Source organism: Rosa chinensis, chromosome 1 (genome assembly GCF_002994745.2).
Source record: "Rosa chinensis cultivar Old Blush chromosome 1, RchiOBHm-V2, whole genome shotgun sequence".
Classification (NCBI taxonomy): Eukaryota; Viridiplantae; Streptophyta; class Magnoliopsida; order Rosales; family Rosaceae; genus Rosa; species Rosa chinensis.
Genome location: NC_037088.1, coordinates 60327705 through 60347992, shown reverse-complemented (window position 1 = coordinate 60347992; position 20288 = coordinate 60327705).

The following is a 20288-nucleotide window of genomic DNA, read 5'->3' as shown; positions in this document are numbered from 1 at the left end:
CTAGAATGAATCTGGAAAGTTTCAACTGATTTGAAGTTCGGATGGTTAGTCTGCCACTCCTCATTTCTTGTCTAGCTCGCTTTCTCATTGGCTCAATTTCTCCAAGACACGCTTTCTCAGGCCAAAATGCTCATTTTAGGGCCAAACAGCTCATTTCATCATCATCTACTCCAATGTACCTAAAAAATAGAAATTGAGTTAAAAATCGATTCGTTAAGGAATTAACTAAGCAAAATGTGAGGAATTAATTATTAAAATACCGCATTAAAATGCTCCTATCAGGAGACCTGTGAGTGTGGTGGTGGTGGAGGTGAGCTACGGTGGTTACTGGAAGTAAGTTGTGGAGGAAAAAGAGAGAGACTCAGATCAACTTTCTCTCTCCTCAAACTCTCTGTAATTGAAGAGCCGAGAGGGAGATGTGGGACAGATGATAGTTTGATTAATAATAAAGGCCAATTTCGATGAATAGTGTGATGGAGATGAGATTTTGGTGTTCTTCAAGAGACTGCTGAGGAAGAAGATGAGGAAAAAAAGAAAAGAAAAAAAAAAAAAAAAAAGAGAGAGAGAAAAAAAAAACCAGTGGGGGTAAAATAGAAATTTTGAAGTTAAAGGGACGCCACGTCAGCAAAATAATAGAGTTTTTGACTGTGAGTTGACGGCAATGACCAAATCTGTGAAATTAGAGAGTTCAGGGAGCTTTCAGGTGAAATTGAAAAGCGAGGGACTGAAACGTCGAACCCCTATAAGTATAGGGAGTAAACAGTATTTTGTCCAATAATAAATTACACCTAGTAGAACTAAAATTACGACTTATGACCACACTTATTGCGGTTATTGTAATTAAGTAATGAAAGGTGTAAATATCATAGTTGGACAACATTTATCAAATGGAGAACACTGATTATCAAATGGAGAACCTCCTTACAATACTGAGCACTTACATATCTTTTGGTTTGTCTTAATTTTATCATGTTCACAACACAAATGTTGTCGGGATTATAAAATGGTTGATAATCTTGTAAATGATATAGTTTTTGAAGTAATTACTATGAATAGAACAAAAGTTATCACTTTTACTTCAATTGTTGGAGGTTGTGGTAAAATGTATAGTCAATGTAGTAATCACAAATTTGTTGTCACACTTGTTAAATTGTCTATAACTAGTACATTAGTTTATGTGGAATAATTATTACAAATAGAACAAAAATTATCGCTTTTACATCAATTGACGTGGATTGTGGTAAAATGCATGGTCATTGAAGTAATCATTTCATTAATGATAAAAACATAAAGATTTACCACTGCGAAAACGAATTAGTTGTCACATATGTTAAATTGTTCATAAACTAGTACATAGGTTGTAGGTGGCATAATTACTACAATTAGAACAAAAATTATCGTTTTTATATCAATATTTGTAGTTTGTGGTAAATTACGTCGACCAAAAGTAATTACGACTTCAAAGATATTACACCAATGAGAACATATATGGTTTTAGTCAAAATATAATAGTAGTTTACCTATATGATAACACATTTTGGTAACATTTGTAAATTAGTTCAAAAAGCAGTAATAACAAGCTATACATGAAGTAGTTACTACATCTAAAACAAAGATTATCTATTTTTTTTATATTAATTGTTGTGGTTGTCATAAAATGAATGCAAAAAGAATTATATTTGGTTAAGGAAACTACTAATGATATAATTAATTAGTAATAAAGACTATATAACTAATACTAATTCCGTAAGCCTAGGTTAGAAGGTTTTTGTTTTTAATAAGGAAAAAATGTAATTGGCAATTGTGTAATTCTCAATTGATAATCAAGCATTACTCAAACATTAATTGGCTAATGATAAAATTAATTAGTGGATAAAGACTATTTAACAAATAGTAATTAGGTGAAACTAGATTAGAATTTTTTTTATTTTCTTTTTTAAAAAGGAAAAAACGTAATTGTCAATTTTCAATTGATAATCAAACAATAATTGAATAAAGGCTAAACAGGTTACCAAATTTTAAATATTTTGGAACATTGGATATATTACTAATCCAATGGTCCAAAATATTTAATAAAATGAGTGTATGGCAAACACCCAGCTACCTAAGAAAATTCATTCCAAAACTCACCTATTCATAAAGTTCTAAATAAGACACAAAATATAAGGAGTTTCTAGTATTATACTGATCATTCAGTTTTGTGTTTCCTCACATGCCAGAAGATGCCATTATGTTTGTTTAAGAAAATGGAAAATGGTCCATACGTCACTCCTTATAAATTTCGATACCTCACATTTGAAAAATATCAATACGGTACCTGAAGTTCTCTGCCCGACTGTCGTTAGCAATTTTGATCATAAAATGATCAATTTAACCCTTTTTTTTTTCCTCAATTTTTTTTTTCCTCAGTTCTTCTTCCTTTGTTCCTCTGTTTTTTTTTTTTAGCAGAGAACCTCATGTACCATATTGATATTTTTCAAATGTGAGGTACTAAATTTATAAGGAGGCAAAAATTTCAGGTACCATATGGACCATTTAAAAAAAAAAAAACTAATGAGTTCCATAAAATAAAATAAAAAATGCTGCAGAAGTGCAGATTGTTATCAACTCCGTTATTCATGAGAAGAAAACAAAAGGAGCTGAATGAATGATAATTTGTGGGTTCTAATTTTTAATATGTTTTTCTGTACTAATTCATGTCTCAGTAGTCAGTACATTACATGCCAAATCAAAGAAATAATTTTAAAAGTTTGAGGAAAGAAACAAAATACAAGTTACAACAAGTGAAGATTCCTCGTTCAGCTTTGTTTAATGTGGAAACAGTATATTTCCCAAGTCAAAACTTGAAGCTTTTCTTCATCTATACCATGAAACCGTCCTTTCTGTGCAGCTCTTTATCTTGTGGCTGTTTCTTGCTGTACGTATGTCCTAGGATTCCTTCCAGTACACCACCACAGATTGACAGGTCCAGCCTTAAGTTTGTGTATTAGTATTCTAATTTAATTTGAATAAAAATGGGATTTTCCTTTTTTCCTGTGGTTACGTACTATTCTTACAGCAAAAGTAACTTCTAGGATATGATGCAAAGTGACTAGTTTGTATACATTGTTAGTTTTCTTTAGATTGGTTGATTAATCTTTCATTAGTTGTTCACAAGAATGATTAGTTTTCAGTCCAAGATGAACACACACATGCATAAACTTAAAATAATATTGATTTCAAGAAAAGAAACAAACTAATGGTACGGAATGAATATTTCGACAGCAAGACACACATGCATGAATTTAAAATAATATTGATTTCAAGAAAAGAAAACAACTAATAGTACGGAATGAATATTTCGACTGCAAGACACACATGCATAAACTTAAAATAATATTGATTTCAAGAAAATAAAACAACTAATGGTACGGAATGAATACTATAATATTGATTTCAAGAAAAGAAAACAACTAATGATACGGAATGAATATTTCGACAGCAAGACACACATGCATAAACTTAAAGTAATTGATTTCAAGAAAAAAAAACAACTAATGGTACGGAATGAATATTTTGACAGCAATATAGAAAGAAAGTTTCAAAGGTAATCACACAGGTATAAATATGATAAGACTTGCAACTAATGGCAGTCGTTTAGAATGAATGTATCGTTAGAAAACGACTGTGCTCAAATAGTCAGGAATATTGGACATCATGAACTGTTGCAATACAGAAAACCTGAAAGCTACCTTTGTAAATTGTCAATGACAAAACAAGAAGAATTGGTGGTTGGCCAACAGAGTCTGCGAGCACATGAAACATCGAGTGGGATCAGAGCAAAAGCTTTTAGCGGGGTCAAATTGCAGTTGGATTTTGTTATCGAAATAGCAGGTGCTAAACACTAAAATCTATTAGACCATCTCCAACGGAGAGGTGAATTGTCATGTGGATGCCCAACGTTTATTTTTAACAGTACAAATCTTTTTTCAACCGGTATGTCTTTTTCCACGTGAATTAGGCATGTCCCTCTCCTCTGTCAAATTTGACAACCCCTTTCTTTCTGTCTCTTTTTTTTTTTTTTTTTATTGTTTCTCACTTTCTCAGTGCGTCTCTCTTTCTCCTTTCCCGCCTTTCTTCCTTTGTCTCACCCAGAACTTAGGCTTTTGAAACCCCGGTTCCAATGAGCTAAGGTGATGCCTCTCTTCCCTTCAATCATGGTCGATTCTAATTTCTCTCTCAATCAATTTCTTTCTTTTCTGGGATTGTTCTCTTCTACTATTTCGTGAATAAATTACTCTACTTTCAGACGCTCTATTTAGGTGTTTTGGTTATAGACCATGATTTAATTTCAATTGCGTAAGAATCTGTCTCGGTTAGGAATTTCTGTTCCAAAGTGAAATTGAATTGGGTGCTCATTAATTTTTTATCTTGGTGGAATTCATGCCTCGGAATTGTTGGATTTATGTGAGAATGCAGTGAGCTGCATGATTATGGTCCTTCCTTTTCTTGCATGATGATCTTGAATTTAATGGAATTAGAAACTTGGATTTGAATCTCGTGGATTCTAACACTTTGCTGTCTTCAACTTTCTTCTCTCTTCATAGAATAACAGGAACATGGATCAGTCTGTATGGTTGTTGGTCAGTGTTAGTAGTTTGTCCAGATCTTTTTTTTGGTAATTTATCATTGAATATAACTATATTCCAGGTTGAAAATCACGGGCGGATCCAGTATAGTATATAAGTGGGGCGAGCTCAAGCTCGTCCAAGAATTTTGGGCTAAAAAAAAAAATTAGATATATACCATTTTTTTTTTTAGTTGGGTATTGTCGCACTCCAGCCCAAGCCGGTCTAATTTTTTTTTCTCGTTCACTCTACTAGTCGACTTCGATTCTTCGACTATGCTCCAGCCCCAGTTCGTCTAATCTGACCCTCAGCTGTAGGCTCCTCCACTCCTCCTCCTCCTCTAAACTTCTGCAAATCTGCAGCTCTGGCCTCTGGGCTCTGGCATTCTCGGCTTCTCCAAGACATCAACATCAATTTGGGGCAATGATTTAATTATTCAATGTAAGATTTTGTTTAATTGAGTCAATCCAATTTGGGGCAATTTATAGGGTTTAAGGATTGATGTGAAATTCATGTTCGTAGGTTGTATTCAGGTGAAGATTTCGTGGATTGAACTCATTGAAGAATGAAGGTTGCGGACTTCGGGACTTACGGTCAAATTTTCTTCGTCTCATCGTCTGGAATTCTGGAAATCTGGTATGCAGTGTTGACTGTTGAGCATTCTCTCCTTCTCCTTGTCTTGCAAATCTGCAATTTATCATTTTATTGTTTAATTGATGTGGGTTAAATGTGATGTGGGTAAGTGGGTCTGTGGGTTTGAATGTTTGATTAATTGATTAAGTGGATGATCCGATTGGAGAACTTATAAATGGAGGTATGATTGTATAAAATGGGAACATATCTGTGATCTGTCACTGAATTGTGATTGATTTGTGTAAACTGTCAAGCGGTTTCATTGAACCAACCTATTTGCTGCTTTTTTTAGCTGCAGTTGTTGTCTTGTTTGATAATCCAAATCTAGAAATACAAAGTGGAACACAAAGGGATTAAGTGAATAACAAAAGCTTGAGTCAATGAGTCTACTGCTTTCCGAGAATCTGAGGTGCTTTTTTCTTTTCCTTTCATAGTTTCATTGTGCATCAGTGCATATATATCATTGTGGCTTATATTGTGGTTAGTTTAGGTTCTTGTATTGCATTGCACGTTTATTTTGTTGTTGATTTTGTTTTTTAGTTTTGTATAGATATGCATTTGAGGGGTAAGGCTCATTACGTCCCCCCCCCTGACTAGGTGTACATTTTTCTTAAATTAATAAAATTCTCTCGCACCGTCGAGCTTCTCTATAATATATATATATATATATATATATATATATTGTTGAAGAAATCCCAACCCGCCCAAAGTTTCAATCCTGGATCTGCCCCTGTTGAAAATGAATCTGGGTTATCAGACTTTTTACCTGTACTCATTGGGAACAAAGAGATTTGTGCTGAAATGGAGACTATTAAAAAAAGATTAGAAGAATCTCTTTTTGTGCGAGGATCATCAGACGTTTCTTCCAGTGGTTCTCTGTTGACCTCTTGTGAAGCATCTTCACTCAGACACAGAGCATTTTCCGAAGTTATTTTAGATATAGCATGGCTCCTTAAAAAGCCCTCCTCAGAAAATGTCCAACAGATCATGACTTCTTCACAGGTAATTTCCACAATAATTTATTGAACTTTTGTGTCAACAACCATACTTTTCTAAAAGCCTGCATCTATAGTCCTTGCAATGTTACACCATTAGTTATGTCGTAGCAAACTAGCAATAGCTCACTACTCAAATACTTAATTTGACAAATGTGGTCTGATATTTCTATTATCCTTTTACAGGTTGGGTAACAAAGTTAGTAGCCTGTGGTGAGTTTTCTAACAGGTTCTTTAGTTTGTTTAATATCTCATATGCAATGTGGATATCTACTCAAGAGTATTAACTTGCAGGTGCATCCATGGGTTCATTTGTACTCATACTACTTTTTTTTTTTTTTTTTTTTTAAAGGGTTTGGAACCCAGCCGAGCTGGGAGGCTCAGCCCCACGCCCGGATCTAATAATTAAATAAAAAAAGCAACGGGGGGGACATAACAACCTGTACCCCGAGCTGTTTACACAGGAGATCAAGCAACTGAAAGTGAAAGAACAAATTGGAACTCCAGAAAGGAGCCCATGAAAACACTGATTAAAGAACCAATTAGTATCGCAGGAAGAGAAAAACTGAAATCAAACTGTCATGAATAAGAGGAACCAAACTAGCGAACTGAACCAATTACCGAAACCGGTAGTCCATCTGGGCTGAATAGTCATGACCAAAAGAGCTAAGCAGGAAAGGCGGAATTGAGTCCCACCAAGTTGGATTGTCATTTGTGGCGCCAAAATTGGCCAGCTTGTCGGCCACGCGGTTCCCCTCTCTATAGATATGGGAGATGTGCACTTGCAATTGTCTAATCGAAGCAACACAGTTTTTCCATCTAGTGCGAAGACGCCAAGGCACCCTGGATGGGTTTTTAAGGTAGTGCATAACCAACATTGAATCGGTCTCTAACCATAGAGGAAACCAGTTACGATCACTTGCCACTTTAACAACCGCCATTACTGCCAATAACTCAATGTCAATGGCCCATGGCACAATTGCTTTACAAGAGAAGGCACCTAAGAAAGTTGCCTCACTATTTCTAAAAATGCCTCCGAAGCCAGCATGATTGGGATCTCGAAAAGAGCCATCTGAGTTTGCTTTGAACCAATTCTCTGGCGGGGGAGTCCATGTGACTGGAATGTAACGAGGTGCCATGGGGCGAAGGGGGGAGATGCCCAATAGGCCAAAAATGGGAGCTGTAGTGGATGCCAGGGAGGATGAGGCAAATACCAACCTTGCGGATTCCCTTAGTGATAGGGTGAAGAACTGCTTAAATCTTGCTAGACAAAAGGCACCCCCAACAAACTTAATTTTGTTCCTTTCATGCCAGATGCACCAAAGGAGGTTGCAGACAGCTATGTACCACAATAACCTGGAGGAGTAATCGAGGGAGGATAGCAAGTTATCAAGGAAAAAATCACTGAGCGACGCACCCGGGGGAAGCCGCAATCTGAAGAGATGGTGAAGCCAATTCCATAATGAACTGGCGATCTCACAAGTCTGGAAAAGATGCATACGTGATTCGGAGTTTGTCCCACAGAGGAGGCATCTAGAACAAAGGCATGTACCCCGTATCTGAAGAAAATCATCTGTTTGAATTTTTCCATGCAAGACTTTCCAGGTAGTGACACTCTTTCTAGGCTGTATTGCAGCATGCCAAATGTGCTTGCACCATAAGGGGCCAGACGTAGGAAGGTCCAAGGCGTTGTAAGCATCACTGGATGTCAGTGACCCTGACGCCGTTTAGGACCAAATAATCTGATCAGGGGAGGGCTCCTCTAGAAGCTCAATTGAGCGGATGGACTGGGCAAGAGTAGGCAACGTGCGACAGAAGCTTGAAGGTAAGTTCCACCGCCCATTCGCAATGAAGCAAGACACTTTATCATTTAATAGCTTTTGGACCTCTTGAACATAATTGAGGGAAGAAGCAATGGTTTCCCCCAACCAATTGTCACGCCAAAATCTAATGGAATTGCCATTACCAACTAGCCACTGAACCCCTTCCGACAACCTTGGCCAGAGCTTCTTGAGACCTAACCAAACCGAAGATTTTTTATAATAAGAGTATGGTTGCAGACCAATTTTTACAAACCGATCGTGCAGAAAATTGGTAGAGGTGGACGCACGAGAGGCAACGTCCCAACATCTTTTGAGAAGCAAGGCCCTGTTCAGAGTGAAAATATTTTTTAGTCCTAATCCCCCCTGCTCTTTTGGGGTACAGACTGTGTTCTAAGCGATGAGGGCGGAGCCATCCTTGAGAGGGTCCCCGTTCCAAAAGAAGTTCCTGATCCATCTTTGAACTTTCTTTAGCAGGGCCTTGGGCCATTCATAAACTTGAAAACTGTATATCAAAATGCCATGAATCACTGAGGAAATGAGCTGTACTCTACCTGCCTGTGATAATTGCCTACCTTTCCAAGAGTTGAGCTTACATCGCACTTTGTCCGCAATTGAAGCTAGGTGCTCAGGTTTCGGATGTCCAGTAAAAATTGGGACTCCAAGATATGTGAAGGGAAGTTTGTCCACATGAATCCCCAATATCCGGCTAATTCGGTGTTGTGTCAACAAAGCATGCTTCCCGAGGAACAGATGTGACTTCGTTTTGTTTATAACCTGGCCAGAATTCAAAGCATACTCATCCATAAAAGAAAGAAGGTTCCATAGATGAGAAGGTTTACCTTGCACGAACACCATAATATCATCTGCAAAGAGCACATGAGAAGGCGGGGAGATGCCTGACGGCGTTGCAATACTTTTAATCTTGTTTGTGGAGATAAGAGAGGAAAACCTCGGCTTAGGACCTCCTCAGCAAGGCAGAAAAGTAGAGGCGATAAAGGATCACCTTGTCTGACTCCTCGGGAGCAAGTGAAATAGCCATAGGCCTGCCCATTGACATTAACAGATAGATAAGCTGATTTCAGAATGGCATGGGTATAAGTCACGAAGTTCGCAGTGAATCCGAAGGCTTTTAAGACACGTAACAAAAAGTTCCAATCCAGGGTGTCAAAAGCTTTGCAAACATCAAACTTAATAGCCACATTACCATATTTGCATTTATGATCCAGCAAATTAATACATTCAGAGGTAAGAACAATGGGGTCAGTGATGGAGCGCCCTTTGATAAATGCGCTCTGGTTGGGGGAGACGATCCGCGAAGCTATGGGACCAAGTCTATCTGCAACAATCCTTGTGATGATTTTAAAAACAAAATTAGCAAGTGCAATAGGGCGGAAGTCAGAGATGCTCTCTGAGTCATGTACCTTTGGTATAAAGATAAGGGTGTTCGAGTTAAAGTGAGGCAGAATGAACCCATTGTGAAAGAAACTTTGAGTTGCCCTAATCACATCATTTGCGACTACAGGCCAACAAAAAGTGAAGAAGTCTCCACTGAAGCCATCTGGGCCGGGAGCACTCTTCCCATCCATGCTCTTGACAGCTGCAAAGACTTCCTCAGGAGATGGCATAGCAAGGAGGGAAGCGTTTTCCTCATCAGTGACTAAGGAAGGGATGGTTCTCTCAACCAAGCCCGTATTCGTAATGCGTGGATCACAGGAGAAAGCCTCTTGGAAATGTTGTTCTATACTTGCTGCTGCAGCTTATTATGTCTATAGTTCTGACATAAAAGAAAAACAAGTTGAAATTTTTTTAGAGGATTACAGAGCTCTCAAACCAAGCAGATACTTTTATGCAGATATCATGAGGATTACAAATCAGTTCAAGGACAAATTAGGCCAAGGCGCCTATGGAACTGTTTATAAGGGAAAGCTTCAAATGAGAATTATGTCTATGGATACATGCATCTACTATGAATCCTGAGCAGAGGGCATATTATTCCAAACTTCAGTTGAAAATTTTGCAAGGAGATATATGAAGTTTGACTCGGTTTATTCATCCAGTGGTTTTTGAAGACTAGTTGCTCTTGTAATATGATACATAAGTCTGTATGGGGGTCAAGAAAGCCTTCTAGTTTTTTTAGTTTGTATCAGTTTGTTGGTTTCCTGTGAAGTACTATATGTTTATGTTTTCAAGCTGTTTATGTTTCCTACTATGTATTCCCATACCTCAAATTGATGTAATCTCAATTGCATCTATTAATGGAACTATTCATTGTATGATCTTTGATTTACAAGATAAAAAAAAAAAAAACAAAGAAAAAACAACATAAATAGAATTTTATATATTAAAGTAATATTCAAATTTGACATCTCCGTTAGAGTTAAAATTAGTCAAAATATTGTTATATCAAATTTGTCATGTAAAATTTAAATTTGACTAGAGCCAACAAATAAAGCCATTGGTGATGCTACTAGCAAGACAAAGGTGAAAGCCTGAAAGGTATCTGATCTTCCTTTATTTTCTATCAACCTCGATATTGGCTTAGCATGATTCATGAAGACAAAAATAGATAGTGGGGGCCTTATAATTTCTCCTTTGAGGGATCCAGGTTAATAATTCCAAAACTCATTGGTCATGCGATTGGATTAAAAAATACAAATACCAATGTTATCTTCATCTTGCTTCTTTTCTTTTGTCTAAGTCATTCCATTAGCAACTTTTTGGGGCACTTTATTGAGTTTATTCTTTACTTGGGTACCAAAAAATCAGATGATCATTCAAATCATTATATATTAATCATTTGGAACCACAGAGAATGCCTCCTCGTAATAGCAAAGAGAGACTCAATCATTAAAAAGGGCCTCATTCTTTGTTTTACTTTTGTGTTTTTTCTTTTCCACTGTCTATTTTGTATGTGATTTATGTGAGGACATTGTATTATGAGCTTATTCATCTAAGAGCATCTGGAAGAGCCCCTCTCTCTGGATTGACCAGATTCTAATGAAGACTCTGAAGTAAAACAATCTTGCAATCTTGCTTTTGGTACTTACACATCAAACTTGAACAAACTGTTTGCTTGAATAAACTATCAAAAGTGTGCAAAGTCATGGATCATTGTTTATGGATTTTAAGTTCCTAGGTACCGTTACTATTTATATAAAACAAACTGAAGTGCACAGACATTTTCACATTCCTAATTGAGAAAATGATCCGTACGGTACTCCGCATTTGTCTCCTTATCACTTTTGGTACCTTAGCTTTGAAAAATATCAATACGGTACCTGAGGTTCTCAATCTGATCGAAAATTGGTGCCTAAAGAAGTTAGTTCCGTTACGGCGTCTGTTGACAATATTTGAAGGGTATTTTTGTCCCTTTCATGCCTAATTTTTTTTTTTCCTTCAAGCATATCTCTCTCTCTCTCTCTCTCTCTCTCTCTCGTCATGTCGCCTTCAAGGCTTCAACCCGAAAGCCCCATGCTTGAACTGCAAGAACATGAAGAAGAAGAGTCTATGGAATTGGCTATGGTATATGGATTGGAATGTAAAAAGTGATGGAATTCTGGTGGTGGTGGAGCGAGATTTCGGGTGACAGATATGGGTTTTCCCCAATTGCTTTGTACAATCAGAGTTTGAATTAAGAGATTTTTAAATGACCATTCAAAACCCAGGTTCTGCAGAAAAGCAAAAGGGGCTTAAGGTTTTTCATACTCCGTCTCAATCTGCATTTCTTACTCGAACCAGAAGAGTGGAGATCAAATTGGACCATGAACATTGAAAAACATGCATGGTCATGTGATTGATGAATCGAAGTTGATGCGGGAATGTTGCCATGATTTTGATTCAAATGGGTTTCAAACTTTCAATTATATGATTCAGGTTTACTAAACCCAAAAGGTTTGAGGATTGGGATCTATTTCATTTCCTCTTGCTGGTGTTGTTCATCCCCAACTCCCGACCTAGAAATTTCAATTCAAAAACCCAATCTCTGTTACTTTTACTTCTGTGATGAGAAACAAACACATTCACACCTTTCTGCTTATTGCTCGGAGAGACTAGATGCTGATCAAACGCTACGTTTCGTCGGTGATCGTCGAAACCCGTCTCGGAATGCAATCAAATAGCATGCTCTCATGATTATTTTGGAGAGAACAAAATCGTGTGGTTTTCGTTAAGGAGATGATCCAGGGATCGATTCTCCTTCAATGAGCTCAGGTCGCTTTCCAAAGTTTAGGAAGTGGTTCAGTGAGGATTGACAAGTGGTTACCCCTTGGAAATGCATTGATCAGTAGCCTTTCTATTATAAAAAAATAAAATAAAAAGGTTTGAGGATTATGAATTCAAAATTGAAAGTCTTCCTCTAATCTCACTACACTACACTGCGGGCACGTTTACTTACTTGGAATGGGAATGAATGATTACCGGATAAAAATATTCCTGCGTTTACTAACACATAAAGGAATCATTCAATAAAAGAATTCATGAGTTTACTAACACATGAAGGAATCAGAATAGATGTAGGTCACACCTCCTTATTAGGAATCTATTCCTAAATACTCAGGAATTTGATTACGAATTGGGGAGATAGGTTTAAGAATCAATCATCCGGAATCAATACCGATTCCTTTCTTCTCTCATTCCACTTGTCTCTGATTTATGATTATTTTTCATTCCAATTAAGTAAATGTGTCATGCATTCATTCAACCACCGATAATTCCTATGACATGTTGTTCGCTCAAAAATCGTCTCGGCCACGTGTCACTTGACCGAGGTCTTCTTGGCTTACACGCATCCTTCTGGCTTGGTAACGTGTGCGCGGGTGTGCCAACTCACGGCCTAGAGATCGAGCGAGGTTTTGATCTAGGTTACTAAGTTTGCGCTGATCTGACTGCTAATCAGTTGATTATGGGCCGAGGAAGGATCGATCTCGGCCGCGAGGTTCTATCTGCCTTAGATGCAAGGACTTTACGGAGTGTTCGTGCTGTGCAACTCGGTGAGTGAATATGAAAGTGCGAGTGACAATTGATAAATCTATAGGATGCAGATACTCACAAGTCACAGTAAAAACAAAATCAAAGTATAAGGTGTTACCCTGATGCCTTGATTCAATATGAGTACGGATGAAGAAACGCATGAACCCTAAACACTTGTTTATATGATTTTCTTAATATGATTTGTGAAAAAGTAAATGCAGGAGAGTAAATGCAAAGAAATTAAGTGCAGGAAAAATAATGAGCAAGAGATATAAAGAATGATAAAATAAATTTGCAAGAATGTAAAGTGCAGGAAAGACAAGAACAATACCAGTAAGTAAAATAATTCACGAGAGATATTGTAAATTGATAGAGTGTAGAGATGCGATAGAGAATTTAAGAATGTTGAATTTGTATTGAGCTATTGTGTTTTTGGTCAAGTACCTCTAATAAGGATGTCTACAGCCCTTTTTATAGTACAGAATAAAGATAATAAAACAAATACAATCTCAGTTTTAATTGTTGAGACTAAATTGATTACAAATTGAATTCTAAGAATAAAATTCCTTTGATGTGCATAACTGGCAATCAACCATCATGACTCTTCAATGCTTATTTTTGTAACAGACCATCATGACTCTTCAATGCTTATTTTTGTAACGACCACACTTAGTGCTGCAATGTCTCTGAATGTAGAATTTGACATTTAGTAACTTTTATCTGCTCATAATGTCCTGCCATCAATGTCCTTGACCAATTGAAACGCTTTTATCGGCTGAGGTGAAGTGAGCCAGATCTCGGCTGAAGTGAGCCAGACCTCGGCTGAAGTGAGCCAGACCTCAGCTGAAGTGAGCTGGGGTTCGGCTAAATATTTATTATATCACGGCTCACTATGACCCAGGCTTGCTTCATGTGGGACCCGGCTTAACGTCATGTAGGTCTTGCCAAATTTAGCTTCAAACACTTGCTTAGCCCACCCAACAACACAGGGCAGAAAACTAATCAAAATTAAAACAAGCAGAGAAGAAGCACAACACTATATTTACAGCTAGCATCAACACACTTGGTCTTAGATTCTTATGGGCCTTTTTCCAATGGCGGCGATGGTGGTAGAGGAGGGGAGAATAATTGGGTGCGACGAGGGTGCAAAGGAGATCATGATCACTACCATCAATCTATTATCATTGGGGACATGGATGAGATTAGTGAGGATGAAGACATGAAAGGACAAAAATTCCCTTCAAAAATTGCCAGTCGGCAAACGCCATAACGGAGCTAATGGGTTTAGATACCAATCTTCTGTCTGGTTGAGAACCTCAGGTACCGTATTGATATTTTTCAAAGCTGAGGTACTAAAAGTTATAAGGAGGCAAAGACGGGGTACCGTATTGACCATTTTCCCTTCCTAACTAGTCTATCCCAAGTTCTCTTAGGAAACTTATATATTTTAAATCTCATTCAGAAAGTTTTATATTCATAGCTGCAGAGATTTGATAGTGGAGAACCATGAACTGTTTGACCCAAAAATGGCTGAATTTGCTTTGACAAAAGCAGGACATAACAGTAACTGAGAAGATATACACTAAACCCTAAACCCCATGGAATTTTAACTTTCTAAGTTGTGAGATGTCATTGGGTGGAGCTAGGGTTAAGCAAAGTACCTAGTTAGGATTGGGACTCAGGAGTATCAAATAGCTCTCTTTTAGCTTGATGTTTTCCATTTTTCAGTAACATAACAGGCATCACAACATTTTCAACTATGTAACTTGAGTTGCAAATTCCTCACTGTGAAAATGAGTTTACTTGTGTTAAAATAATAAAATTAAGGGATAATGACCACTCACCCATTTTCAGCTTAAAAATTGCCTACTTACTCTACTAAGAGTTTTTAACCTCATTTACCCGATCTAACATCCATGGACAGTTTTGCCCCTATTTTAATCAATAAATTACATATCTCTCTCAGACTTTCTCCGATCTATTTTCTCTCTCCTCCCCCTCACCGATCTTTCTCTCTCTCTCTCTCCCCCCCCCCCCCGTCCTTGTTCACTCAGGCATCGATTCTGCACCGGATCGCGTCGACGCTTAATCGTGGGGGCAGGGAAGGGGACGCTCTGTTCTGGATCGATTTTGCTGCACAGTTCGAATCATGGTTGGCTCGTCGGCGGCAAGGAGACGATCTGAAGGATTCTTCAATTAGACCTGGTAGGTGTGCGGCGGCCGAAGTCGAGTAGTGAAGACGATGCTGGAGTCGAACACTCTATTCGGGATCTCGGACGGGGAGAAACGGGTCTGGCTTGTGTTGCTAGTGGGCTTCGGATTTGGTCTGGGTTTGGGAAATTCAAGCTTTGGAAATTGTCTATTGTTTGGCCATGTCCCAAATTCTCTGAAATTCTATTGCAGCAGCGGTGGGTGAAGGGGGGTGGGATGCTGCTGTGCCCGCAGGCGGCAAGGCTGGGAAGGTAGTGGGCTGGGATAAGCCTGGGCTGCAGGAAAGGAGGATTTTTTTTTTCTGGGTCTAATAGAGGAGAGAGAGTTGGAAACCAATTTACTAATAAAGATAGTGTAATTGGCTTTTCTTGGGGTCTATTGGGCGGCAATGATATGATTATTGAGGGCAATAATATGATTATTGGATAGGGCTGGGCACGGGCCGGGTTCAACTATAATTTCACTAGGCCCGGACCCGGCCCGTTTTTTACTGAACCCGGACCCGGCCCGTTTTGACACAAACAGGGACCGGCCCGGGACCGGCCTGTTTCATTTCGGGCCGGGCTTGCGGGCTTTCGGGCCCAAAAACCTGTATTTTACCTTTGGTTAGTAAGATATATATCAACTTTGCGATGTACTTAAATTTCTTTCATTTCATTTCATTTCAACCTGTTCAGATTTGAATCAAAACACTATCAAGATCCAAAATTCAAGCTGTAAATTCAAATATCCAAAATAAATAAAATCCAAATTCAGATAGAAGTCAATCACAATATCTGCAATTGAAAGTTTGAAATACAATGTCCCAATTTAAATATGAAGTCCAAATTGTAATACAAATATGCAATTGAAATAGAAAGTCCTAATTCAAATACAACAATTTAGCAGCCCTTTTTCCAGTTCCCTATCCAGTAATTCAGCAGCTACCATCCATCAATTGGCTTCCAGAGTTTTGCTTTTGCCTACAACATCAATCATAAAGAGATTTAGATAACATGGAAGCTGAGGAACCATTCAAGCTACAACTTAACTAGCACTACACACAAAATATTGCAGCAAGCAATACAACACATACCAGCAGCCATCTGTGAACCGTTGATTTCTCCTATGTTAAAATCCATTTCCAGGAACCACAACTCACAAGCATATTTGCAGTCACTAAAAATCAAAACTCAGAGAGTATACGACTAGATTAACATAACAAATAACAAATAACCACTTAACAATGCTAGTAAGATTGAACCCAGACTAACCTATAAAGAAAAGCAGAGAGTGCTGCCCAGAGATGGAACAAAAGCGAGAGAATCAACAATCACAGAATAAGGAGAAAGAAACTCACAGATCTAGATTTCGAGCCTCTCCGCGTCCTCTCAGCCTCCCCGCGTCTCCGCATCCTCGATGTGTGAAGATATGGTTCAGATCGTGTAAGCGTCTCAGCGTCACAGCTATGGTGGAGGAGAGCGAGAAAGAAGGAGGCCGATATGGTTCAGATCGGGATTTCGAGCCTCTCAGCGTCCTCTCAGCCTCGCCGCTTCTCCGCGTCTCCGATGTGTGAAGATATGGTTCAGATCGTGTAGATGTCTCAGCGTCACAGCTATGGCGAAGGAGAGGGAGAAAGAAGGAGGCCGATATGGTTCAGATGAGGATTTCGAGCCTCTTCGCGTCTCCACGCCACGACATCTCCGCGTCACGGCGTCTTCGAGTCACGTCGTTGGCAGAGGAGAAGAGACGGAGGCGGCTGATCGATGTGAAAGGCTGAAAGCAGCAGATCGATGGAGGCGGCGTCTTCGGTTAGTCGTTTAGAAATGAAGGCTGAAGAGTTGAAGATTAGGTTTAGACTTAAATACAGTAAAGAGTATAATGTTGTGCGTCCCATCCTATGATAAGGATTTGAGCCTTATTTTAGGTCCAATAATACATGGACATATGTCCCTTTTAATGTATGACGGGCCTAACGGGTTTTTCCAATTTTGAAAGACAGGGCCCGGCCCGAACCGTTTGTTTGAAAGTCAGGGCCCGGCCCGGACCGTTTCGATGAAAAAAAAATAGGGCCCGGCCCGTACGGGCCGGGCTTTGACAGGCCGGTCCGGGTTTGCGGGTTTTCGGGCTCAAATGCCCAGCCCTATTATTGGAGGGTAATAATATGATTATTGAGAGGCAATAATAAGATTATTTATTTGGATAAACCTACAAAAACTTTCAAAATTATAAACATTTTCATTTTTAATTAATATTGATCCCTAATAAACTTGCTACTGGCTATAATATGTTTATTGGGAGGCAATAATATGATTATTGGTGGGTAATAAAATCAGACGCAGGAATCCGGTCACCAGTCTGGCAGTCGGATTAGAGATTCCGGTGACTAGTTGCCGGATTCAGGTCACCGGTCGCTTGAGACCGCGGTCGGCCACTGGTCACTAGAGGACAGCAAGGTGGAGGGTGACTTCTCTCTCTAAGTGAGAAAGAAGGAGAGGGCAAAAAAGTCCAAAAAAAAAAAGAATAAAAAAAGAATTAATTGGGTATTAGGGAAATAATCCATTAGAGTGTTTTGGGTAAATGGAGGTTAAAAAATGTTAGTGGAGCAAGTGGGCAATTTGGTGCCTAAAATTGGGTAAATGATCATTTTCCCTAAAATTAATATTAGTCTCATAGTCCATCAACTTATTGTTCTGTTTTAAAGGACATGAGGTAAAAGTACATCATATAAGGTTTTATCGGCAACACATACGTTAAAACCAGTATAAGAGCACATAAATAACACTACTGTTTTATTTCATGAGAAATTATCAATGATCAACATACAAGTATACAACTATCTGTTCTTTTGCTTCAATCTCTATAAATTATTAACTTAACAATACCAAAGATCTCAGAGAGTATAAATTAGATTAACATAATAAAATTAAATGAAAGAGATCGAATAAACTGATGCTGATCGAAGTTTCTACTCATCAACAGATACTAAATCCAGTCATTCAGAACTAGATTGAACAAAAGCTCCTTCCAATTCACCACCTGCAATGTTGTTTGACAACATCTTATGTTGCTTGTTAACTTCATCTTCAAAGGAATCCTGAGATCGTCCCAGTCAGTTGCTTTTGTGAAAATATGATTCCCAATCCATGGCTGAATTTTTTCTTTCACCTCTGTAATTCTTGAAGGGATAGAACCTTCCCCATAATGTTTGGATTCCCAAAGTCACAATCTTGAGCTAGCATCGTTCACTGTCAAACCTCAGTCAGTTCTGCTTGGGACTTGTTATCAAGCTTCAGTATCCAACAGAAAAACAGGAGAGTCATCTAGTTTCTGGCTACTCCCATCACCAACACACACTTGAATAATGAACTTGATGGTAGAAGTGTCAGAAGGAACTGCCAGGTCATAAGCATAAAAAGCTTCCACTCTAACCACTCCAAGATAGGAGTGTCCTCTTGGTTCTCCTTCTGCTAGTTTCTCAACATAAATGTTATAGGTTGAGTATGCAAAATCATTCCCATCTTTCAATTTCCAAGCAATCTTAAGACTAAGGTACTTGGAATCCTAAGATCCTGGAGTCCATTGGATGAATTTACCCTGGATAAGCCACGAATCGAAAGGTTGTGTTTGGCTCCATAACCAGTCTGGCTAGTAAACAGTCTCTTTTGATGCGCGAGCGTGCCAACACTGTGTGGTGTAGTCGTCGGGGCATCCCTTGACCTGACTTCTAAACCAAACACTGTGGACTAGGAGAGTACCAACCTCGTCACCAAGGTATTTTCTCTGCCTTTCAGAAGAGGACTTCTTGCCTTGCGGATAAGGACTTGTGGTGTGATCTCTTGCGTCACTGAGTCAATACTTAGTGTTGTACACTAAGCAGAGTAATCACCGGAAAGTAGGAGAAAGCATGGGTTTTGCTAAAGCGTGACTCTAGCTTCGCTGGGTTGCCAGAGCATTACCCTTGCTTCGCTAGTTTCAACTAGCTTGAAGGTTGCTCCTTGGAGGCTTTGACAGTGAACGATGAGAGTCAACCTATTATTTTCAAATTGGGGAAGGAGTAAAGTAATCTAGTTTCAACTAGCATCCCTTCATTCTGATGCTACTCTCCTCTATAACCCTTCCAGTTTTCCGGTCTTTCAAGTTGACGTGTCCTAATCACTGTACAAAATTTGCTTGAGAATTGGTTGAATTCCAGGATACAAGAAGTACCGACTTTTTTTTGTTTAGAGTAGAAACGAAATTAAGAAAAAGGCCTAGTCGAGAATTATTCTCCTATTTCACCTGCATTAGTAGAAGTATACCCAGTTGAACTATATATACATGACAAGTCATAGGCTGGAAAGTTCAAAGTTGTAATATTATGTATCAGATTGGATACACAGAAAAAAGTAATAAAAGAAAATAATAGGTTGACTCTCAATGTGATTTGCAATTTGTTACATATAAGTTTCCCTTCATCCCATTCTGTGATGAAAGTCCCCAACACATGGGATCTAATATGCAAAAACCAAGACCATTCATACCATACACTCGAAAACAAAGCCTCAAAAGCCACACCTTTACCACAGACTACCAGAAAAATCATACACCAAGACTTCATGGACTTTTTGGAGCAGTGAAACTCCAATTCAGTGGATGATTTTATGTAAATTGAAGATCCAAATCGTTTACTGATGCCCAAAATTGGGGAAGGAGTAAAGTTTTAAGCTTTTTAACTCTAAATCAAGGTTCTAAACATCTGCACATACACCCATATATATATCCTAATATGAAAATGTTCACCTAGTCAGTTATTGACCAAGAAAATATTGCTCAACCACCCTTGGATGTAAATCTAATGGCAGAGAGAATTATTATTAAGTTGAAGTGTTTTGTTTTCAACCCTTGGATTTAAATCTAAGGGTTATTGAGCATAAATTATTTGGTCAGCAACTGACCAGATGAACACCACTGTATCCTAATATTAGAGTGCCGATATATCTGTGATGGTTGATTTCTTATACGGTAAGTTTACAATCGGGTTAAAGTATCGACTTTTTTTTTTTTTTAAGACAGTAAAACCCAATATAAAA